The sequence below is a fragment of the Pelodiscus sinensis genome, chromosome 3, assembly GCF_052426305.1.
Source record: "Pelodiscus sinensis isolate ZL-2025 chromosome 3, ASM5242630v1, whole genome shotgun sequence".
In the NCBI taxonomy this organism is placed as follows: Eukaryota; Metazoa; Chordata; order Testudines; family Trionychidae; genus Pelodiscus; species Pelodiscus sinensis.
This window is the reverse complement of record NC_143054.1, coordinates 113,152,096-113,178,641: the sequence shown is the minus strand read 5'-3', so window position 1 is coordinate 113,178,641 and position 26,546 is coordinate 113,152,096.

Sequence of the window (26,546 nt, the reverse complement as noted above, 5' to 3'; positions counted from 1 at the left end):
ACCTTATTTGAAATGTCGTATTCAACCAATCAGGGAACAGAGATGTGTAATGAGATGAATATGTCTAGTAAAAACAGCAGAAATGTTGAATACCAATCTTGTAATGAATTGCTCCAGGCAAAGACTTATCCAGAAAATAATATGTGGTAATAATTAATACATTTAAGCAAATCACAACAATTCATGAACTAAAAAGTGATTATATTAATAGAAAACTTTATTCAATGCAAGGTGTAACTAACTTTTGGTCAGATTTAAGGCTTTAGGGAGAACATTACCCATTAACTTGGACTTCATGCTTCTGTGCAACAGTCCTGCTGGATACATCTGGTTTGTTGTGTGTCAGACTGGCAGTTATGTATGAAATCTATAGAGAATGATTTTCAGGATTTTTCTTCTAGATCAACAGTTTGCCACCAGCCTTTCGCAAATCTATGAAAAATGTTCAATTTTCCTTCAGTTAAGGGATAATAAATGGAAGAAGCCTCAGCTTTTGTGTCGCTCTTTTTCAGATCTCTTGAAACTGGAATACAGTGTCAGAGAAGTTTCTTCATGATTAAAATTTGTGAATGTGAACTTGGTTACTGGAATGAAAGCACACTGGGGAAGTAATGGATACCTCAGACTATTTGCTGAAATAATCAGTTGCATGGATAGCATAACAACAGTCCCATAGTGTTATTTGAGAAGGTACTTCTATATCAATGGAAATTTTTTCTCATGTATCAGGTGAGGGAACTTGTGACAAAAAGGGATACATATGACAGCTGCTCAATTAAGGTGTGACTTGAAGGCTATGTCTAGACTGTCGCTTTTTATTGGAAAAAGGTACGCAAATTGTGCTCCGCAATTTGCATACCTTTTTCCAATAGTTTTGTCAGAAGAGGCTTTTCCAAAAACTGGCCCATCTACACTTGGCCAAATTTTGGAAAAACCTCTTCTTTCAGAAGATCCCTTCTTCCTCGTGAGAGGAGGAAGACAGGGATTCTGAAAGAGCGCATCTGCTCTTCTGCAAAAAATATTGGAAGAGCAGAAGAGTTCCCTGGGTGCGGCTGAGTTTTTTGTGGAATACCTCCAATATCCCGGAAAAACTCTGTAGTCTAGACCTAGACAAAGTTATAACCCAGATACTTTGCCATGCCTAAGGTAGATTTCCCAGGGTTTTTATAGCTCTCTCAATTTAGAAATTGAATCCTGGGTGTCAGTAAAGATCTTGGAGCCTTTGTATGGTTTGGACCATCATCATCATCATGTTCCCATTATGCATCTGGTGTTCAGGGCAATGATGAGGCTCCTCCACACCAGTCTGTTTCTGGCAAGTCTTTCAATGGTTCCCCAGCTGTGCTCCAGGTTTTTCTGCTTGGTTTCCGCAGCCTTTCACCATGTTGATTTTGGAGCTCATTTTCACTCACTTTCAGGTATCCATCTTATTGCAACTCTGCTGATGGAATCCGTTTCCATCTGAAGGACATGGCCAAACCATCTCCAGGGCCTCCGACAACAATGCTGCTCACATTTTCTTGGCTGCACTGTGTGAATGATGGTTGGTTTGAGAGTGCTCAGGGCCAAACGACACTCAGGATTTTTCTGAGGCAAATTGCAGGGAATGACTACACCTGGGGTTGGATCTAAATAAGAACAGTCAGCCAATGAGTGATACATGTCACATTACTGGCAGACTTACCCAGGTTTCCCCAAGTCCTTTAGAGCAGGGCATGGTAGTGTGGGCAGGTGTAGGAGTCAGGGCAGGGATTTGGCAGTGTTGGAGCGCTGGAGCATGGTGGTGCGATAATGAGGGTTGAGGAGCAAGGATGGGCTCAGAGTGGGGAGTCCCATCCGGCACAAGCCTTTTGTCTCTCCCCAGCCCCCCTCCCTCCCCGTCTGCCAGGAACATTGTCTCTCCCCTAGCCCCTCCCAGCCACCAAAGGTGCTTTCTCCCCCTTCCCTCCATTGCTGCGGCCAAGGTCTGTGTGGGGGGGAAAGGGTTTGGAGCTGGAGGGCTACTTACCCAATATGCTGGCAGGCAAGATGGCAGAGCCCCAGCCCTGCTGGCCACTCCCTTGGTAGTAAGGCTGTCCCCAGTGGGCACTCTACAAGATAGCTCTCCCCTCTGGGCTTGCTGCCCCCAGTGGCCACTCTCAGCATTATGTCCCTCCAAATGTTCTCTGTGACAGATGGCGTGATGGACACCTCTCCTTTTATAATTGTTTAGATTTTTAGTACTCTAACACAGTGCCCAGAGGTTCTAATCAGAAGCAGGACTCTATGGTGGTATAAAAACAGAAGACAGACTCTAGCCGGAGGACCAACCCATTATACATAAAAGAAGCACAAGCATATGAAATCATCATTTTTGTGCTGTACGGACATCCTTCATATAGCCTTATGTTTCAGGTCAGATGTTGCTTTTGACTGTTGTGCAATATAGTATTAAGAGCACAGGTTCACAGATTTCAACATCTTCTTCCAGTTGTCATAGGAAAGTAAGCCAAGCAATCTGCATCAGGTGACATTTTCTCACCCTTATAGAGAGTTACAGAAAAGTGAAACATCAAGTGAACAAGCACATTGTATATTGAAACAGGGTGCTGGGCAAAGGGTTGCCGATCCAGCCCTCTGTCATGCCTGCTGCTTCGATAGAGGAACAAATTAGAGTGGGCTGAAGATAACTTGGCCCTTCCTGGGGAAGTGGAGATAGCTGCCACCTAATTAGCCTGGGGATGCATAAGACTCAGGAAGGAAGCTGGAGGAAGAGCAGGAAAAAAGGAGACGGCAGGGAGTAGAAGCAGGAAGATAGCTCTCTCCTGAAGATGGTAAAGAGTTTCTTGTAGTGATGAAACAGTCATGGGAACAATCCTGTAAATAAACCACACCAGTGATTACTGAATCCAGGGTCTCAGAGTAACTTTGTGAACCTAGCAGAGGCAGAAGCCAAAGTGGCCCTGATACATGTGTGTACAGTTTGAGTCCCTTAAATCCAATTGGATGTTAGAGGATGATGTCTCTGAAGCATATTTATATTCCAAGCTGTACAATTTTTCAGTTGCCCAGACCCAGGCATGTACTTATTTTTCAACTGTAGAGTTTGCTTAGTCTGTCTCTGGTGCAATCATTCTTTCATACTTACCATATGGAACTGAGGGTAGGTCTACACTACCCCGCTAGTTCGAACTAGCGGGGTAATGTATGCATACCGAACGTGCTAATGAAGCCCGGGATTTGAATTTCCCGGGCTTCATTAGCATAAAGCCGGCTCCGCCATTTTTAAAAGCCGGCTAGTGCGAACCCCGTGCCGCGTGGCTACACGCGGCACGGGCTAGATAGTTCGAACTACGTAGTTGTTCTGAACTATCTGTACGCCTCGTGGAATGAGGTGTACAGATAGTTCGGAACAACTATGTAGTTCGAACTATCTAGCCCGTGCCGCGTGTAGCCGCGCAGCACGGGGTTCGCACTAGCCGGCTTTTAAAAATGGCGGAGCCGGTTTTATGCTAATGAAGCCCGGGAAATTCAAATCCCGGGCTTCATTAGCACGTTCGATATGCATACATTACCCCGCTAGTTCGAACTAGCGGGGTAGTGTAGACATACCCTGAGTGTTTCATCTTTGTATTAAGGTAGTAAGTTACAAGACTAAAACAAGGCAATATCACTATGCTTTTACTAACCTGTTCTTCAAAATAGGATGACTTCTTCTTCTTTCAAATGTTGTATTCAAGACTATATTTCTTCGTCAAAGTTGGATGTCCAAGCTCTCCAGCCAGCGAACAGCATCACTAGTTAGATTGTGGATATCCTCCAACGAGCCAGTGAATTTTTGTGTTGGGCATTCCGCAACAATGTGATGCATAGTTTGCGGACTGCCACAATCACAAAGTGGAGATGGCAACAGATTCCACTTATGCAGTAGATAACCGCACCTGCCCTGACCAGTCCTAAGCCGGTTTAGAACACACCACAGTCTCGGGGGAAGATCAAAGCCTTTCTGATAGCACTTATGAAGAGAACATGGCATTAGAATACAATACTATCTGGCAGAATTCCACAATCGTTGCATAATGTGGAATAAATTTGGCATAGACATACATGTCCCAAGAAAGAATGATAGAGATTTGTAGAGAATTGTACAGAATTGTAAAGAATTGTAGAGAGCATGCTGCAGAATCACACACAAGTCTCCTCTGAATCAGAATTTTACATTCACATACATAAGTGTTCTTGCTAGACGTGCTAGTGTACTGTTGGAATTAAAATGGAAACAATGCCATGTGACATATAGACCATTCATAACTCATCAGTACCTGATCTTCAAGCTCAAATCTTAAAATTTTGACAGAAAATGTCCATAGACTCCGATTGCAGATATTATGGGAACAGATAATGATTAAATTCATGTGATACATTTCTTTGTTGTAAATTAATATTATCTAATTTCACTAGAGACCAAATCAGGATTACACTTTTAGGGTATGTCTAGCCATGTAGATGAGTTTACTAGATATAGGAAAATGAAGCGGTGATTTAAATAATTGCTGCTTCGTTTACATCAAAAGGGCCACCGCGCTGTGCTGATCAGCTGTTTAGCGGCACAGAAGGGCAGTCTGGACACTCTGCAGTCAACAACAGAAGCCTTTGTTGACCGCTCCGTTATGCCTCGTGTAATGAGGTTTACCGAAGCGGTAGACAAAGGCTTCCGTTGTCGACCGCGGAGTGTCCAGACTGCCCCGCTGTGCTGCCAAACAGCTGATCTGCACAGCACGGCGGCCATTTTGATGTAAATGAAACAGCGATTATTTGAATAGCCGCTTCATTTTCCTATGTCTAGTAAACTCATCTACATGGCTCCGTCGACGGAGCCATGTAGTCTAGACATACCCATCTTGATTTATTCAGTGCCACTGTTGGATCAAGCAAAAAAGAGAATGGAACTCTTTCACGCATACACAGATACATTCAGACACTCATGCACTCACCTACTTAAGCATGCTACAAGTTGTGCAGAGAGCGCAGAAGCCAAACATAGTGGGTCCAATGTGTCTGCTTGCAGTCACCAATCCAGGCTGGCAAGCTGATCTTACGCCCCATGGTCTGCATGCTCTCTTCTCTTTATTGAACAGGCCCACCCCTGTCACATACACTGAGTTCTTTTCCTATGTCTGTCACTGAGAGGCCTGCCCAGATCTCATTCTCCTCATGCATATTCATTTTTTCTTTTCATCTTCACTGCACCTCCATTTCTTGCCTCTCATGTGTGAGTATTAGATCAGACCTCACCTAGCCCCTGGCTCGTCTCTGTAGCCTCCTGGCTCCTCTCCTCAAAAGCGTAGACCAGGACTACTCAACACTTGGTCCACAGGCTGCATGCAGCCCACGGCCCATCTGTTTGTGGCCTACGGTGCAGTTTGGATTTAAGTGGGGCTCAACATGCAGCCCATGGGTGGGAGCCAAAACAAAGAAATAGTCAATATAATGGTCTTCTGTTGATATGCGTTTTTTAGTTAAATTCCTGGACTATCATTGCTCATTAAAAGTGCTGTCATATGGGTGGAAATCAGGTAAATATTGCATTTTATTAATATCAGCAGAACTGATTTATATGGGGCCTGCGTGTTGCGTAATCTTTGTATTCATGCTGTCGGTGTAAAAGAAGCTATTTGCATATATATTTGCAGGTAAATGCAACCACACTTAAGCTGCGGCCCTCAGCGTGTGCTGTGAGTATCATTGTGGCCCCCGGGGCTTCCAAAGTAGAGTAGCCCTGGCATAGACATGACCCTGTTCACACTCTCTCTCCATTCACTCCCACCCACCAACTTCCTTGTCACAGGATAGAATGTTGCAGAGCTTAAAGGCTGTACAAGCAATAGCTGGAAGTTACAAAGCTTGAAATAAGTTGTAGAACTTGAAACATTACATGAAAGTTACATGGCTTACTGTGGTCCAACCTTTCATGGCTGCCGGGTGCTCAGGGGTGGGGCTGCTCACGTGCTGCACTTCCGGGGGTGGGGGCCGCCCACGCGCCCTGAGCCCAGCGCTGGCACCACACATGTGCCACGCGCCGGGGGCAGGGCCAGCCCAGATGTTTTGGCGGGTGGCACATAAATGCCCCGGTGGGCACCATGGCGCCCGCGGGCACCGCGTTGGGGACCACTAGCTTACAGTAACAGAAAGTTAAGTGGCTCACAATTACTGAAACTTATATGATTTAGAACAACTGAAAGTTGCAAGACTTACAATACAAAAACTTACATGTCTAACATCCACATTACACTGGATTGGGCAGAGGATTTACACATCATTTCATAGTACATGTCATTCTCCCTGTCAACACCGGTAAGACTGAATACTTTCTGTAGTTAGCTAGGGTCAGAATAGCTCCACAATGATAGGCTTTGCCAGCAAGGTGTCTGTATGTTTGAATAGAGGACATATACATTGTATAGCATCTAAGAGAGATGCATTTTAATCTGTTTACCACCGTTTTGTTGGCCACCCTAGGAGATTGCATGGTTAGGCCACAATATCAAGGGCACATGCTTTCTGAAGAATATACACAGCCCCATGGGCTTTGGTGGATATTCTTAAAGTTACCACATGTGCTTACAGGCCTTGGTGAAACAGTTTCATTTAATTAACTCTTTGGATCTTTAGTCCTCATAGCAATTATTTCAGCCTCTGTTTTGCCATAGCAGACTAGGCCCTGATCTTCAGGAGAGAGTTATTTTGAAATAACCCCCCTTTTTCAAAATAATAAGCGGAGCGTCCACACTACAAATTTGGCCCATTATTTCAAAATAACGGGCTGGTTATTTTGAAATCTGTATGCCTGCTTTCTGCGGGGAATAACACTTATTTCAAAACAGTTATTTTGAAATAGTGTTAGTGTGGATGCTTCGCTGCCGCTAATAACTATTCCCCAGAGTAATTCAAAGTAATTACTCTCTAGGGGCTCTAAGTTGAGGTAGTTCATCCACAGTAATTGAGCCTTCCTCAGACTAATTTTGAGGCTCCCCCATTGTGGGGACATGCTATTTTGATTTTGTTATTTTGGGTGTTATTATTTTGAACTTAGTTTTGAAATAATGTTTTGAAATAATTTCCTAGTGGAGACATGCCCTTAATATGGCTAGCAAAGTTCAGGTATAACTGAATTTGCTCATGTATAGATGCTTTATATAGCTGCCTTTTCTTCATTAGCTTCTCTTGAATCATCTCATTTAATTTACATCCATATTAGACCATATTAAGTGCCTGTAAATTATCAATAGATTCCCATAAAGTAGCACTACATTAGTCAGTAGAGTGACACAGTTTCCATGCACTTGAAATGATCAAAATGTGTATTGTTCTACAATTGCAGTCACCACAGGCATTAAGGCCTTTGGAGCATTCAGGTTATCAGGGAGAGAAGTCTGAATTATGTGTTAACCTCTAGTACTAAGACCTTTTGGGAACAAATTATGACCATTAGTCACAGCTGTTAAGATTGGAGGGAGAACCAGGGAAGAGCAGTCAGTGTTTCATTACCAATAACGGATGCGGCAGATCAGTAGGAACTGTAGGAAAGAAATCTGTGTTAACTCTTGTGATTTTATAACAAATCTCATGTCATTTGTTTCTCTCCCTGCCCTCTCAAGTCTCCCCAGATACTAGAATAGAGAGATTACATGAGAATCTCCATTTTCATTTTTTTTAAAACTGCATTTCTAGCCCTCACCATGGTGGGGGAAAGCTTGAAAACCTGAAGCAAGTTCACCTCACAAGTTCAGAAACTGGAAAGCAAGAATAAGAACTCATGAGTTTTAATTTTGAAAGCATGCTGGGAGGCCAGTGTGACATGCTGAGGGTCTGTTGATTAAGTGGTAACAGCCTGGGTTTGCCGCCTCTAGTGCCACATCAGAAGAGCCCTCTTGAAACATGATCCTTTAGTTCCACTATCATACTATAGGCAAGGGCATTAACCCCCCTTCCATTGTGGTGCTGGAAACTGCTGGTGGTACACAGAGAGATACACCTCTTTGCTTCTTCACTTGCAGAGACTACTGAAACTGTCCTAGCTTATCGCAGGGCCATGAAAGGAGGAGGCCTGTGACAGTCTGACCCTACGCTTCTTCCTGGTATTAGTAACACATCCCCAACAACACAATTATAGCTCTTAGAAATTTATAAAAGGCAATAGAGGAAGGCAGGAGTATGTTTAAGGGGGAAAGTAGCCGTTCTTTTCATCACAACATTGATGAATCTGTATCACGGAAGCTAGATCACATCACACCAATGCTCACCTGGTTCTAGTAACCCAAGGATAAGAACAGTAAAGTCCAATCTGATACTGTCTATTTTGTGTCAAGATTCAGAGGAGACCCTATGCAGAGGTGGCTTGAGGTGCTGTGAGCTGTTCTTAGAATCATAGAATGCTAGGACTGGAAGGGACCTCGAGAGGTCATCGAGTCCAGTCCCCTGCCCTCATGGCAGGACCAAATACTGTCTAGACCAGTGGTCCCCAACCATTTGGGGTTGCCAGGCACCAGGGGGCATGGCCGTTCACCCGCCGGGCTCCCGGGGGGGCGGGGCCCCCCCATAGCCGCATTCCGGGAGCCGGCGCTGGCGCTCTCTCCCCCCCCCAAGCGCCGCGCACGTGGGGCCGGCGCTCTCTCCCCCCTCCTCCCTCAAGCGCCGCGCGCCCGGGGCCGGCGCTCTCTCCCCCCCTCTTCCCCAAGCGCCTCGCGCCCGGGGCCGGCGCTGGCGCTATCTTCCCCCAAGCGCCGCGCGCCCGGGGCCGGCGCTGGCACTCTCTCCCCCCCCCCCATGCACCGCGGGGGGTGAATCCGCGGCGCTCCAGGGGCCGGCGCTCACCGTGTGCCACGCGCCCGGGGCCGGCTCCGGCACCGCGCATGCACCACGTGCCCGGGGCCAGGCCAGCCCTGAGCACTTGGCGGGCGCAGACAAATGCCCCCGCGGGCGCCATGGTGCCCATGGGCACCGTGTTGGGGACCACGGGTCTAGACCATCCCTGATAGACATTTATCTAACCTACTCTTAAATATCTCCACAGATGGAGATTCCACAACCTCCCTGGGCAATTTATTCCAGTGTTTGACTACCCTGACAGTTAGGAACTTTTTCCTAATGTCCAACATAAACCTCCCATGCTGCAGTTTAAGCCCATTGCTTCTTGTTCTATCCCCAGAGGCGAAGATGAACAAACTTTCTCCCTCCTTCTTATGATACCCTTTTAGATACCTGAAAACGGCTATCATATCCCCCCTCAATCTTCTCTTTTCTCAACTAAACAAACCTAATTCCTTCAGCCTTCCCTCACAGATCATGTTCTCTAGACCTTTAATCATTCTCGTTGCTCTTCTCTGGACCCTCTCCAATTTCTCCACATCTTTCTTGAAATGAGGTGCCCAGAACTGAACACAGTACTCCAATTGAGGCCTAATCAATGCAGAGTAGAGCGGAAAAATGACGTCTCGTGCTTGCTCACAACACACCTGTTAATGCATCCCAGAATCATGTTTGCTTTCTTTGCAACAGCGTCACACTGCTGACTCATATTCAACTTGTGGTCCACTATAACCCCTAGATCCCTTTCTGCCGTACTCCTTCCCAGACAGTCGCTTCCCATTCTGTATGTATGAAACTGATTATTCCTTCCTAAGTGGAGCACTTTGCATTTGTCTTTATTAAACGTCATCCTATTTACCTCAGACCATTTCTCCAGTTTGTTCAGGTCATTTTGAATTATGACCCTATCCTCCAGATTAGTCACAACCCCTCCCAGCTTGGTATCATCTGCAAACTTAATAAGCGTACTTTCTATGCCAATATCTAAATCATTGATGAAGATATTGAACAGAGCAAGTCACAAAACAGACCCCTCTCCTGTCTCCCATGTTTCCCAAAGATTATAGCCAGAGGCTCAGATACCTCCTCTATCAGCTCCTTGAGTATTCTAGGATGCATTTCATCAGGCCCTGGTGACTTGCAGGCATCTAACTTTTCTAAGTAATTTTTAACTTGTTCTTTTTTTATTTTATCTTCTAAAACTACCCCCTTCCCACTAGCATTCACTATGTTAAAAGCTCAGGAGAATTACAGAGATCTGTGTTACTGTTGGATTCACTGAAAAAATACTCTACTTTTTATATTTTGCTAAAACAACTGCAGCTGGGTTACCATCTACTAGATACTGTTCTTTAGCTGGAAAATTGTCAGTTAAAATTAATAATTTTAGTATAATTCAACTGTAATGAAACTTTATTTACATTTACTTTGGTTTTTTTATTGTTTTAAATGGGCGTCTAGATAGATTACCCACATGCATTATTACTGTAATCTGCTTTGAGATCTAAGTATAAAAGGCACTAAGAACTTAGTGATACAATTATTATATTATTACATTGACACTTATCAATAAGCCAGACGTAATCCACATGCCATGTCACTGTCACTGAAGTAACCCAGAACTGTGCTACAGTACACAGGAGTGGCTCTTAAAAGAAAAAGCACACTTGTGGAATAGCACCGGATTTTTTTTTTTTTGCACCTCCCTCATGAGCATGAAATGCCAGCATAGTTGAGATAGAGAAATAAGTAATTTATAACCAAAATGAAATCTGCTACAGAGAAAGGTCTTCAGGAGATTGGAGAGTTTATTTGCTGAGTTACTATGCAAATTTAACAATTAAATCTTAACTCAGCTCCTGGGGGAATAGCAGGGATTACTAAAGGAGAGAGAATTCAACCTGCTTAAAAAAAGAAGACTATAGACGAATACCCTGCAGTTGATCATTGCAGCCCTGCACAGTAAGTATTACAGCAGTCAGTTGGAATTACTGAAAAGAGTTCCCGGCATAACTATACACAACAGTAAAAATACATCTAGGAAATAGAAAACATCCCACATGTAGATCAACTTTTTGTTTCTTTGCTTGCTTGTTTGTTTGCAAAATTGAATTAATGAATTTATCTTCAAGGCCTTTGCTGAATTCTAGTTTTTTTGCTGCTGCACACAGTCAGGTGAAAATAACAAAGCTGTCAGCCCCCTCATTCCTGGCTCTTTGGTTAGATTGAACTGAGCTTTTTTATTTTATTTTTTTTAACCTACTACCCACAATTTCTAAGTTTGGTAGTTTGAGCAAGAGACTTCTGTTTTGACAGGCTGTCTCTTGGGTCCCCCAGTGAAAAGGCCAAAACTCCCAGTGCAGCAGCAACAGCTGCCTTTAAACAGGAGACAAGCACTTCCTGTTTTCCTGTGCTGCATGCAAATATAGAGGCTTGGTGCTACACAGCTCTACCCAGCTTCCTTGTGCTATGTGTACTGCATGGCAATAGCCCATACAAGTGATCATCCAGTGCTGTGTCTTTTGAGTGCATTAATGACCCTGGTCCACTGATCACCCACTTCAGCAGGGGACTCATCATCTGTGCAAACAACATTTTTAGACTTTGCAGCCTTTTAGCTTTACATGTCAGAGAACCTTTCTTTCTGCATTCATAAATAATAATTCCATGAATTGTCGTCATGGGCATTTGTTTTGTTTGGGTTTGTTCTGGTTTTTTTTTCTGAAAAGAAAGTATATTTTCTTTTTTAAATACAGTAATAATGGCATTAATTCCATTGTCACTGACATAAAACTACCCACAGTGTCTATTTGGGCATAGTTGGAGGTTTTTAAGCCAGAGACAACCCTCCCCCTCCCCTTTATTTAGTCCTTCCCTCTTCCCTCATTGAGTTTCTGGAGACAAATCCAAATACAATTCTAATAGACACACTAAACATATGTATAACACAAGTTTTCTACACAAAAATTACAGAAGTTGAGAAAATTCTTGTCAAAGGTTATCAATCTGCCCCTCTGATTTTTTGGGGCAGAAAAGTGAAAAAAGAAAGGAACAGAGGAGAGTATGGAAGAAGTGTCAACTCTGTGGGAGTAAAAGCCAGAGTGGTTGTCGTCACCTTCATGATCAGTGGTTCCCAAACTTTTTGGCATCACGCCCCCTTTTTGATTTTTGAAAAACCCTCAAGCCCGCCCCCGCCCCCTCCAATAACAGCAAAACTTGTTGAGCAAAAAAAAAGGGAACTAACCAGAAAGGAAAAACAAAAATAATAGCAGCAAAACTTTGGGGGAGGGATTTAAAGGGGAGGCTGGGTCTCCTCACGCCCCTCTGGAATTTCTTCACCCCCCCCCCAGTTTGGGAACCCATGTTCTAAACAGACATGTTTGGGTACAGGTAGAGATTAACGTAGTAAGAATACACAGGCCCTATCTGATTGTGTACAGATTGGGGGGAACCATAAACAAGTCATCATTTCTCGCTTCAATTTGCTTCCTATAGAGATTGCTTCTGATTCTGTCATGATACAGCGTGGAGTGGAATGCGGCAGCCTGGCCATATCTTGCATATCTTATACTAACTTTGCTAATAAGCCACCACTGAACACTGTTTAGAATTTTGAAAAATATTTTTTCAGGTTGATACAAACAAACATTGGATGTTATAATATTCACCAAATAGGTCCCAATAATGAATGTCTATTTGCATGTATTACTAAACAAAACAAATCCTATAATTCTAGGTCTGAATTACATCTCTGCCCAAATTCATAAAATGTCAAAATATCTTTCAAAAAATGTTACAAGGTAAATTTATGCAACACTGGCATTTAAATATATTGTTATATTTATAGGTACATTATTATATGGAACAGGGGTGGGGAACCTCAGGCTTGGGGCCAGATGTGGTCCCCGGCTTCTCTGGATCTGGCCTCCAAGGCTCAGTATTGGGGAGTCTGTGTTGGTGCTCCAGCCCTTCTGCCACCCACCAACAGGGCTGGAGTACAAAAAATCTACTAGGCTTGCACCGCCCTCTCCCCCCGCCCCCAGGTTCTGGTGTGCAAGGGGAATGTGGGGAGTGTCTTTCTCCTTCTCAGTTGGGGCTTCTCACTTGTGTGTGCCCCCCCCATTGATTTTTCTGTGTGTCAGTAGCCCCTGATCCAAAAATGGTTCTCAGCCCTGATATCGAATATAAGGCATATGTGTTACATATAGCTGAATGTGCACTTAATTTCTCATAAACTTGAACGATTCTTCTCTTGCTAATGTCAGCTGAGCAGATGGAAGTTAGATGAAGTGTGTGAGAACATATCTTGGACCTGATTTCTCCCTGACTCCCCTCCCACCATTGATGTCAATTGCCATGACTATAGACAGCAAACAGACAGGCACAGAAGACCATAACTAAGAAGGATTTATGCAACACACTGTAATTGCAGGCATTATAGCATTGGGGGTCAAAATACACTTGTAAAACCATGCTCTGGAGAGCTTTCCAAACCCATTAGGATAAATTGGGTAAATAAAGTCCGTCCTCAAAATGAGTCTAGGGCGTTATCTTAGATCTCCCTGTGACAACGAACATTAAAGGCTAGATTGTCTCCCCACAGAGCATGAGTAATTCCCATTGACTTCTGAGGTCACTTGCTTTGCCTTGATCTCAGGCAGGAAGATGGTATAAGGATATGGGTGCTATTTTTTTAAGTTTGCAATGGTAAGCCAGATACAAGCAGTCTGAGGAAACTTTTAAATGCAGTCTTCACAGTGATGCAGAGGAAGTAGCTAGAGGAATAATACTATTTCTCCCTGTTTAATGCTGGAAGAAAGTGATGTTTTCTGTGATTCTTTACCGTCTCTCAGAGCTTGGAAAGGAAAGCTAGGGGATGAGGAGTGACTTAGTTGAGCCTACTCTAAACCTGAAAGAAGTGCAAGGTGATTTGGGGGGATGGGCATAGCTCAGGATTAGTAGGATTGCAATGCATCACAAATGTGCTACACAGTTTGCAATAGTTCAGCAGGGACCTCTGCTCAAGAGATAGCTCAGAGGCACAGTTGCATGTAAGGACTCAGAAAATACCCACAAGTTTCTGCTGCCCTCTAATGTGAACAAGGGGCAACAAATTCTCTGAGAGCAGGGGTGATCAATTCTTCATGAAATTGGGGGATTCTGAGGAGAAAGTTTCCCATACCCAAAGAAGAGCTATATGTAAGCTCAAAATCTCTCTCTCACCAATAGAAGTTGGTCCCAGAAGAGAGATTTCTTCACCCACCTTGTCCCTTGAAATATGTGTTAACAACTTATGCTAAATTATCTATTCCACCTTGTATTTAGCTGTGACACTCAGTTAGGTTTCCAGACTTGAAGAAGCAGCTCTGGGTAAGCTCAAAAGCTTCTCTCTCACCCATAGAAGTTGGTTCAATAAAAGAGAAGAAGGTAGACATATATAAAAGAGGAGAGGTGAAACTGAAGGAAACGTCCTGCCAGACACCAGACTTGGGCAGGAGGCATTATTGAAAGAGCTGATTCTGGAACCTTCTCCGCTAAGGTCAGAAAATATTTAAACAAAAAGCCCCCTAATTATTTGAACAAATTGCTGTTACTCCACTACCTCTTTGTGCCTCTGTTGCCTCCCTTCCAACAACTTCTCACCTATATCAGATGTCTTGTCTTTCCACCCACTGCAGCCTGGCTCACACTTCCTCTAGGCTTCACTCTCCCACCTCCCCAGCTTGTCTCCAGCACCTTGGCCTGTCTCGACAGTTGCCACAATTTCCCTACTGCTTCTCCCATTTCCATTTGACACTGTTTTCTGAGGAACATTTTTCTGGGAACCCAACTATTTGCCCTACCATTTGGGGTTCATTTTGCTGCTGACATTAACCTTAAATTTGCCCCTGCCAGGACTGGTATAGAGAGGTCTAATGCAGGTCAGGATTGATATGTGCCAAGAAAGTGCTGCCTAAGGGAAGCTTGCATTGTGCTAGCCTGCCCCTAACTAGCACAGTCAGTCCCTCACTTTATGAGCATTAACTTCACCCACAAAGTTGGAAGGGAAAAAATTCTACCCTGGAGCAAATTTTCACAGTCATGTTAAACACTCTTCTCTTGAACAGCAGGGTTTATAATGGAAATGCTGATACAACCTTAACCTTGGCAGCATGAGCTCTGAGGCTGTAATAATCAATTTAAAGAGCAGAATCAGTGCTACAAGCATCAATAGGAATCCTTGAGAACATGGCATAGACAGAACAAAAAAGGGTCACAGCTGAACAAAAAAAGGCTTAGAAATTTGCTTTAAATTCTGCTCAGAGGCTGAAGGTCCTGCCCCACTTTGGTATGGAAACAATAAGGTAATAAAATACAAATTGCTCATGCCTTTAATGATTAAATGAGGTCACACCTGAGACTATCTTCTGTTTTATTCAGCTGGGCAAACTGTCAGAATAACAGCTTCATGGTGTCTGGATTATAGTTGATGTTATATGTACAGGAACTTAGGGTTCTCTGTGTGCAGGTGTTACTGAACTGAAAAATTAAAAACTCAGTGTACAATATTTTAAAATTTTACAAACTTTGAGAAAAATAATGCTATATAATCATTGCTGTTTCAATTATTTTGGTAATTTATTTCAAAATACCTGTCAGACAGTATTTCTGTAACAACAGAGAGACACACACAAATTCCTCCAGCAGTAGAGAGTTAAAGAATCTCCTACAACCAATTCCTGGTTTTCTGACCCCTCCCCTGCAAAGCACTGCTGAGAGAGTGGGGTCAGACACCTACACTGCCTTTCCCTAGAGCCCAGCCAGGCTCCCTAGCCCAGACACTCACACATTTTGCCCCCCAGTGGCCAGCTACAGCTCCTGCCTGAGCCCTACCCCAGACACTCATAGACCGACTTTTTTAGGGCACATCTACACTTAGCGCAAGATTGCTACTCCTGAGGTCGATCTTCTAGCATTTGATTTAGCAAGTCTAATATAGACCCGTTAATCAAACACTCAGGGCAACCCCACTTGCATCTGTTATGCCTTGCTCTATAAGGAGTAAGGGAAGCCAATGGGAGCATACTCCCATTGGCCTCCTGCAGTTTGGACACCACCACGGCTGAGCGTAAAGTAAGCTGACTCTAGCTATGCATTTTCTGTAGCTGGATTTGTGTGCCGTAAGCCAACTTGACTGGTCTAGTCAGCCTAAGAGCCCTGGGATCCATAGGGAGAAATAACCTGATGCTGTGTACCGGGATTGCATGAAATTTCCTGTGTGCTGAGAACCGCACCTGCTGGGAATCCTCCAATTCCTTTTCCTTGGCCTGGCTCTGCTTAGTCCAGTGGTTCCTTGTAGTGGCCAACATCTGTGTGGTCCATTTCTGGGGCGTGGGAGGAGGGAGGGAAAGAGATGTTGCAAGCATAACATCAATTTCTGCTACATTCTGTATTGTGCAAGTGGTACGGAATTCACCCAGGAGTATTGTGTTGGTGTATAAACAGTTGCAAAGGGGACAACCCTTTTATCAGGCAAGAGATATGTGGAGTTTCAGGTTCCTGTTATGAGGAGACTGGAGAAAGTTGAAACTCAGCCGAGCTAGGCTGCCAGTGGCCTTTAATGAAAATTTCCATTTGGAAAGGCTTGATGTTGACTTGGCATGACACCAAACAAGCAGCCTGCTGCAAAATTTTACACCAATTGTATTTTTCCTAATTAAACCCTGTCTGACCTTAGCATTAAGAAACAATTTGTTTCAGGATATAACCAGTACGCATAAGCTGTTACATTCTGTTTGCCCCATTAGCATTATTTGGCTTGTACGCCTTCCAGTGCTACTGTTGCGAATGCTGCCTGGGAGCCAGAGCTATAAAAAGCTTGAACTGTTTAGGGTTTTGTTTTAAGCTAAGAGTATCATCATATTTTAGCAAAGCTGTAGGCTCTGGGAACAAAGCAGCCAAATGAAACCTTAATGTTTATTCTGCCAAGGGTGAGGAGAGAAAAATAAGACTCACATGGACCAAAAGGAATCTCTGCATTCATTTTCTACAACAAAACAGAACCGCACATCTTGCAGTAAAGCTAATAAAATCAAGTGCTATTCCTTCTTATTTTTCCCAGTTCTCGACCTTCCACTTCTTGTTACTCAGCCATGGGCAGCAGAAAGAAAGGACATTGGGTTCTACCCATGAGCACTGGGCACTGCAGACGTGTGTGTGTGTGTGTGTGTGTGTGTGTGTGTGTGTGTGTGTGTGTGTGTAAATATGCATTAAAAAATCCTTTCACCGGAGAAAATTTAAAAATCCCCTGCAGGACATTGGGGTTTCTTGTCTCCCAGGTCAGGAAAAGAGGGGCTGTGGTAGCAGGAGAAATAATTTGGAGGTATGGGGACAAAGAAAGAATGGGTCAGTTAGATATGTCAGAAGTTGAGTGTTGTATCATGCACGCAAGGTTCTAACAAACTTCAACAGGACTTTATTTACCAAAAGTGGAGCCTCTTTACAAAGCTGCTGCATCCCTCAGTAGCTCTCACTCAGCCCCTGCCAATCTTCTCCCCACTCCTTCCTGTTTCCTGTGCTTCCAGACACCCAACAGCCAATGCTTCCAGTTCTAATAATTATAAGCAGCATCTAAAACACCACATTCCCTCCTCTCTTAAGAAGCACTCTCAATTATAAAAGAAACGTTGTTCTAACCACAGCAACAAATATGGAACAAGCCACTATACTGCTGGCAAAAATATTACACTGTAAATACTACATAACATAGTCTCTAGTCCAGACAGGTGGTCGTCTGTGTCTGACAGACCATCTCTCAAAGCCCGTTTCTGGTGCGGTGTCTTGTTGTGTTGGTATTATAGTGAAGTCATCCAACATGGGCTGTGTGTTGGCCTCATCTCTTCTTGGTGCATAGGCAGGTGTAAGATAAGAAGCATTCCATACTCGCCCATCAGAAAGTTGATAGGTGCAAGGTCCCCTCTTCTCAATGATTTTAAGAGGAGATGTGAATTTATGGTCCCCTTTGTGCAGAATTCCAGTTTTTCTTACTCTAAAGAAGGAACCACACTCAAACTTCGGTTCCTTAGCACCCCGCCATTTGCCTGTGAAAGCCTTATACTTTGCTTGCTTCTGTTCAGCTGTTTTTCTCACATCATCCTCTTGGTGCATCAGGTCTGGACTTTAACAATATGTTCAGGTTAGTATTAATTTGTTTTCTATGCAGTAACTCTGCGGGTGATCTTTGTGTTGTAGCATGTCATGTAGCCCTGTATGCTTGCAAGAAATCAGTAGTGAAGGTTATCCACGATCACCCTTCCAGTTTAGCCATTTGCAAACTCTCTTTCAAGCTTCTGTTAAACCTTTCTATTTCCCTGTTGGCTTGAGGGTAATACAGGGATGATCTTCTATGTAAAATGTTCCTCTCTGCTAGAAAAGTTTCAAATTCCAGGGACGTAAATTGACTATAATTATCCGAAACCAGTTCTTTGGGATTACCTTCACTGCTAAAAACTATAGAGAGGAACTTAATTACTGTAGGAGAAGAGATTTGTGATGTAAATGCTACTTCAGGTTATTTACTGAAATAGTCTATTAAAGTGACGGCATAATGATGGTCAATTGGTGCAGTATCAAAGGGTCCTGCAATGTCAATCACAACTTTTTCCCATGCAGAATCAGGAAGAGGAACAGGCTGTAATGGTAGGGTACATTTCACTGCTGTCTTATCATGCATTTGGCAAGTGACACAGGACTTTATGATTGCTTCAGTTTGGGAGTCCTTCCATGGGCACCGAAACACATCCTGTAGTTGTTGTTTGGTTCTGACAATTTCTTGATGAGTATCATGTGCCAGGTGTATGAGTTTTGACTGTAATTCTTCTGGCACAAGTGGACGGTGTATACCTTGTAGCACACAGCCATCAATCAAAGAAAGTTCATCCCGAATTCTAAAATAAGGCAGCAAAACTGGATCAAGGTTTTTAAGGTTACTGGCCCATCTCTTTGTCAGAAATTCCCATAGCTTTTGTTGAATTGGAAATGCCAAACAAGCAGCTTGGAATTGCTTTCTTGTTACTGCAGTAAGAGTACTTGTAATAAGCGCAACTACTTCATCCTCATCCTCCAGTGAACCATGTGGGGAAGTCAAAGGCACGCGAGAAAGGCAATCAGCTATCACATTTTGGTTTCCAGGCTTATATTTCAGTTCATAATTGAAAGAGAGTAGTCTTGCAGACCATCTAGCAATACGATTTCCTGCTCTTCCTAGAACTTTCGTGGTTAGCAATGTTGTCAAAGGGCTGTGGTCTGTGCACAACTTGAATGTGCGGCCCCACAGGTAAGTTCTCCGTTTTTCAGTATCCCAGACATGAGCAAGTGCTTCTTTTTCATCTGTAGAATATTTTCTCTCAGCATCACTCAGTGTCCTTGAAGCAAATGCAACAATCCTCTCCAAGTTGTTCTCACGAAGTTGTATGAGGACAGCCCCAAGTCCATAATCAGAAGCATCAGTAGTCACAATTGTGGGCAATGCAGGACTGAATAGTGCAAATACTGGACTATGTACAATCAAGTCTTTCACAATTTCAAAACTAGCTTGTGCATCCGTTGTCCACACCAAGGTTGAACTTCTCTGTAGTAATTCTCATAATGATTCAATAACAGAAGCATAATTGGGAATACATTTTGCATACCAGGAGGTAAGACCCAAGAAGGAATGTAAGGTTTGCAGATCTGTTGGAGGAAGAGCCTTTGAAATTGCTATGATATGATCTGGATCAGGGTTTAGTCCAGCTGGTGAAATTGTATGCCCCAGAAAGGAGAGTTCTGTCTGTCTAAATTTGCATTTAGACAAGTTGAGCTTGAGGCCTGCTGTCCTGATGCAGTTTAGTACAGACTACAGGATATTCTCATGCTCCTCAGAAGTCTTTCCAAACACAATAATACCATCCAGATAGCACTGAACTCCATGTTGATTCTTCAGAATCAATGACATCATTTTTAGAAGGCACTTGGGGCAGATGTAAGACTGTATGGAACACTTTTAAAATGAAATAGTCCCTCATGTACAATAAATGCTATGAGATCTCTGCTGTCTTCTTGCAGCATAACCTGGTGGTATGCACTCTGCAAATCAAGAGTAGAAAACATCTTTGCTCCACGGAGTTCTGCAAATACTTCTATGTGAGGCAGTGGATGGCTGTCAATCACAATAGCTTTATTTGGCTCCAAAGGCGAATGCCTCCATCCTTCTTCTGTGTCACCATTATAAGTGAAACCCATTCAGATGAGTCAATCTCTTCAATAATGTCCTTTTGTATAAGCTTTTTAAGTTCCTCTGAAACAGCTTCCCTGACTGAAAATGGTAAGTGCTGTAACTTCTGTCATACAGCATCACATTATATTGCATTTTAACTTTGTGCACAAATCCATAAGCACAGCCAAGTTTCTCCTCAACCTGGTCTTGGGTCCCAGCTGAAACTGGTGTGTGTACTGCAAGAGTGCTTTGCTGAGGAAGGTCAATTCGTCCATTAACTACAGGCAGTCCCCGGGTTACATACAAGATAGGGACTGTAGGTTTGTTCTTAAGTTGAATTTGTATGTAAGTCAGAACTGGTACATATTGTAGGGGAAACTCTAGCCAAACATTTCTCCAGAGCTCAGTTTTATTCTCCCACACCTCACTTCCCTCAGTCCTTTATTCTCAAACTGAGGTGTCTGCTGAGAAAAGCCGCTCCTTGTCTCCCTGGTCTGCTGGGGGGAGGAGGGGAGCGCTAGCTTCGCGTCTCCCTGGTCTACTGGGGGGAAGCAGCTAGTGTGGGGTTGTCTCACCCCGTTTGTAAGTAGGGATCCGATGTAAGTCGGATCCATGTAACCCGGGGACTGCCTGTACCCTGAGGTTTAAAGCAGCCAATAAATCTCTGTCAAGGATAGGAGTGTCTTTGTGGACAATGTAGAACTCTGCAGTTACGCAGCAGTCACCAAAAGTCACTGTTGCTGGCAGGCAGCCACGTACTAGAATTTGGTTTTTCAAATAGCACACCAAGTGAAGTTTGGGTTAAAGTAATGCAAATAGATGGAATCAGGTAGTATAGATACTGCTGAACCAGTGTTCAACATTTGCTGAATAGGATGTGATTTGCCTGAAGATGTGGCAGAACATTTACAGTACACCTTATCTGTTCTGGAATATGTTGAGTAGTGATTTTGTCAACACTCAGCACAGTAACTTATGGTATTGTAACTGCATGTACCTGTTGATTGGACTGGCTACTGTGGCATACCTTAGCAAAATGCCCAATATTTTTGCAGGGATTGCACTGAGATACTTTTTCAGGACATCTTGTGTAGCTTGTGAGGTGTTGTGGGGATCCACAGTGAAAGCATGCTTTTGCTGTGCTTTGAATTTGCTGATTCTGTGGTTTTTCATTAGCTTTCTCCTTGTAATTGTTTGTCTGCAGAGATAGTAGACTTTTCTGCAAAGGAGTCACAGCCGGGACTGGGCCTCCTGTATCCGTGCTCATTATTTTGGCTTCTGCTATAGCTGACTCAATCTGGGTAGCAATGGTTATTGCTTTTTCTAGTGTAAGTTGTGGTTCTAGACACAAGCGTTCTCTTACACAAAGCATGGTTGTTTTCTCAATGAGCTGGTCTCTAATCATCTCATCTGCCATATTCCCAAAGTCACAAGTTACAATCAGACTCCTCACAGAAGCAATATACTGCATTATAGTCTCCTCTGGTTTCTGCTCTCGCTGGCAAAATCTGTAGTGATTAGCTACTACATTCACTTTTGGCACAAAAATACTCTTTAATGCAGTCTGTGCAGTCTCATATTTATCACAGAATCATAGGACTGGAAGGGACCTCAAGAGGTCATCGAGTCCAGCCCACCGCCCTCAAGTCAGGACCAAGCTCTGTCTACACCATCCCTGACAGATGTCTATCCAACCTGTTCTTAAATATCTCCAGAGAGGGAGATTCCACCACCTCCCTTGGCAATTTATTCCAATATTTGACCACCCTGACAGTTAGGAATTTTTTCCTAATGTCCAATCTAAACCTCCCCTGCTGCACTTTAAGCCCATTACTCCTTGTCCTGTCCTCAGAAACCAAGAGGAACAAATTTTCTCCTTCCTCCTTGTGACACCCTTTTAGATATTTGAGAACCGCTATCATGTCCCCCCTTAATCTTCTTTTTTCCAAACTAAACAAGCCCAGTTCATGAAGCCTGGCTTCATAGGTCATGTTCTCTAGACCTTTAATCATTCTTGTCGCTCTTCTCTGTACCCTTTCCAATTTCTCCACATCTTTCTTGAAATGTGGCGCCCAGAACTGGACACAGTACTCCAGCTGAGGCCTAACTAGTGCAGAGTAGAGCGGCAGAATGACTTCACGAGTTTTGCTTACAACACACCTGTTGATACAACCTAGAATCATATTTGCTTTTTTTGCAACAGCATCACACTGTTGACTCATATTCAACTTGTGGTCCACTATGACCCCTAGATACCTTTCCGCCATGCTCCTTCCTAGACAGTCGCTTCCCATCTTGTATGTATGGAACTGATTGTTCCTTCCTAAGTGGAGCACTTTGCATTTCTCTTTATTAAACCTCATCCTGTTTACCTCTGACCATTTCTCTAACTTGCTAAGGTCATTTTGAATTATGTCCCTATCCTCCAAAGAAGTCGCAACCCCACCCAGTTTGGTATCATCCGCAAACTTAATAAGCGTACTCTCTATCCCAATATCTACATCATTGATGAAGATATTGAACAGTACGGGTCCCAAAACAGACCCTTGAGGAACTCCACTTGTTATCCCTTTCCAGCAGGATTTAGAACCGTTAACAACAACTCTCTGACTACGGTTATCCAGCCAATTATGCACCCACCTTATCGTGGCCCTATCTAAGTTATATTTGCCTAGTTTATCAATAAGAATATCATGCGAGACCATATCAAATGCCTTATTAAAGTCTAGGTATATGACATCCACGGCTTCTCCCTTATCCACAAGGCTCGTTATCTTATCAAAGAAAGCTATCAGATTAGTTTGGCATGACTTGTTCTTCACAAACCCATGATGGCTATTCCCTATCACTTTATTACCTTCCAAGTGTTTGCATATGATTTCCTTAATTACCTGCTCCATTATCTTCCCTGGGACAGACATTAAACTGACCTGACTGTAGTTTCCTGCAAGGGGAAAAGTGTAAAATATACTCTGCCCTTCTAGAGGTGTTTAAGTCTCAACTTGACAAAGCCCTGGCTGGGTTGATTTAGTTGGGATAGATCCTGCCTAAAGCGGGGGCTGGATTTGATGACCTTCTGAGGTCTCTTCCAGCTGTATGGTTCTATGAAATCTCTGTAGCACTAATTGCAAGCAGATGTGTCTCAAACATATGAATCCAGGCAGTAAAAGCAATTGGAGGCTCGCCTGGGCTTTGCAGAAAGGGTGCAGGTGAGTTCAGAGGCAGAAGATCCATCATCGTTGCCAAAATGTTGTATCATGCAAGCAAGGGTAGTAACAAACTTCAACAGTGATAGAGATGCAGCCGTGTTAGTCTGGTCTAGCTAAAACAAAAGACAGGACTATGCAGAACTTTAAAGACTAACAAGATGGTTTATTAGGTGATGAGCTTTCGTGGGCCAGACCCACTTCCTCATATCAATATGTGGAAGAAAATTGGCACGACCATATATACCAAAGTGATACAATCAAAAAAAGCGAACACATATAAAAATGATGAATCAGGTTTAAGAACAGAGGAGTGAGGGGGGAAGGTTAGTGTCTGTGAGGTAATGACATTGGGGTGATAATTGGGGAAGCTGTCTTTTTTAATGGAGGAGATGCTAATTATCTCACCCATTTCAAAGACAGCTTCCCCAATTATCACCCCTAATGTCATTACCTCACATACACTAACAATCGCCCCTCACCCCTCCTCTGTTCTTAAAGATTTGTCATTTTTATATGTGTTCACTTTTTTTTTATTGTATCACTTCGGTATATATGGTTGTGCCAATTTTCTTCCACATATTGATCTGAGGAAGTGGGTCTGGCCCACGAAAGCTCATCACCTAATAAACCATCTTGTTAGTCTTTAACGTGCTGCATAGTCCAAACTTCAACAGGACTTTATTTACCAAAAGTGAAGCCTCTTTACAAAGCTACTGCGTCCCTCAGTAGCTCTCACTCAGCCCCTGCCAATCTTCTCCCCACTCCTTCCTGTTTCCTATGGTTCCAGACTCCCAACAGCCAATGATTCTAGTTCTAATAATTATAAGCAGCATCTAAAACACCACACTGAGGTGCAGAGCCTTTGGCAGCAGAGTTTCTCACACTGAATTAAGAGTGAATCTTATTGGCCACTCAGTTTCACTAAGACTTGTCATTCCTAGTTCACAGAGAGAAGCCTGATTTGCTTCCCTTGGTTTGGGGGCATGCAGAAAACATCTCTGTGCTGTGTTTTTCCCTTTACCCAGTGCTATGGAAGCCCTTCCACTGATTCATTGCAGGTCCAGGTTCAGTGGTTCAAGCAAGGTGCTGCCAAGAGCAGGTGGAAGTTGAGGAGGGACCTGGAGAGAGGGCCATTGTCACGTGCATTAGGGCCGTCCTAAAGGGGCATTCAGGGCCTGTGGCAACCTCCCTGATGCAAACCCCTCTGCTCCCCTCCTCTCACCCCACCCCTCCTGCAAACCTTGCCCCTGCTCCATTCCTGCCTTGCCCCTTTATCCCCTCCCTGAACAGCATGGCCCAGGGAATTACAGGGCCTTGCGTGGCAGCAGCAGGGTTCGTCTTTCCCATACTCACCATGTGGACAGTTGGAGACGAAATGGCCCAGCAGCCTGCTCCACCCTACTGACCCCATGCACCTCGCTTCTCTATGAACAGTGGAAACTGGAGCGCCCTGGGGTGGGGTGCTCTGTTTCCCACCGCTGCTGAGGAAGCCACGCACAGTGGGCCAGGGAAAGGTGGCAGTGTGGTAAGTGGAAGGAGGGAGGCAACCCCTATTGCTGCCACTGCAACAGCCCCTTAATACTCCCACTCTTCCCATCCATAGGACAGTTGTGGTGTTCACTGTGGGGCCCCCAAAAGTGTGGGACCTAAGGCGGCTGTCCTAATTCTTCCTATGGATGGTACAGGTCTTCCATGCATCATCTATCTCAAGACCCAGGGGACTGTTAAGCATGGGATAATGCTGGCACATTACAGTGGTTACCCTGCCACTCAGTGAATTTCTCCCCCTCCCCCTCCTCCAAATTCTGAGCGCATTATTGACATCACTGAAATACAAAAATGGAACAAACAAAATTGCAACTAAACTCACACTACTGTAAATACTGGAGCCTATTTAAAATCATGTGCTGTTTGGAGATCTCACGCTGGTCCATGGTAGGGTGGACTAAGGACTAAGTCAGAACCTTATTTTGCTACATTTCCTTGCTGTTTTTGGTCTAAGGAAAGCTCTTTCATCTCCACATTTTCAAAGAGTTGACTGGAAGCTAGCAACAGAATTCCTGTGAGCCCAGGCTGTTAACCCTGTATTACTGCCAACACCAAAATGCACAAATTATTAAATATAGAGAGTTGCACATAACACTTTGACTATGATATCTGGGTCAAAACAATACTTTTGAAGACTCTGCCTGTATTCAGATTTTACACCCTGATGGCTCCTTTACAGTTGCTGTGGCTTAGAGAGAAAATATGTATATTGAAAATTATCAAAAATGCCCATTTACTTGATAGAGTCTATTGGCTCCTTATAAAAAAGCTTTTAAAGTTGAGTAAGTAAAATGTATTTTAAAAAATTGCCTAACCACAGTTATTTTATGTTCTATGTATTTTCATATTTACACAATGGACTCTAAATAGCATGTTTACGGTCTCTGGATACACAAAAGACAGTTCAGCTAAATCCAATGCAAACTCCTTTAAAATGTGGCAATTAATGTAATTTAAATACCAATTTGTGTCATTTAATTTTCTTTGTTGTTTTGGCTTTTTCTTGTTAGTATTATACCCACACACAAAATACAAAACTGCAAAAAAGAAAAGCTTGCCTGGAACTGTCTGAGAGTAGGAACAACATGTTCTTTACAGTCCATTGTGTAAATATGAAAATACATGGAAATAGAATGTATTTAGGCAAGTTTTAAAATGCATAATATTTATTCAACTCTAATAGCTTCTTATTAGGAGTCAATAGAGTCTATCAAGTAAATGGGTATTTCAACCATTTTCAATACAGACATTATTTACTCAATAGACCATAATGATTCTGAAGGAGACATTAGGGCCTATTATGTAAATCTGTATGCATTGTTAGGTGTATTCAAAAACACTGAAGTCTTGACCCTTCTTAATCTAACTGTTCAGTGGAAACTGATGCCATGACTCTTTAGAAAGCAAATTGGCTGATTTATTCTGAATTACAGTGAAAGCTTACGAGCATTAGTGTGAATCAGGCGTAGTACGGACAGGTGCAATGCAAGCCTTCCAGGCTTTGCACCTGGCTGCTCCAAAGCACATTGAAGACAATGAAAAGACATGCATTGATTTTGATTAGTTTTGGATTCAGCTCTCAGGACTTGTATTCCCTGAGATGATTCAGTCAGACCTGGGGAGTCCTCACAGCAGCCACTGAAGAGAGAGACAGAGTAATTACACAGAGTAATTCCCATCAACATGAAGCAGCCCTGAATTCCCTCATA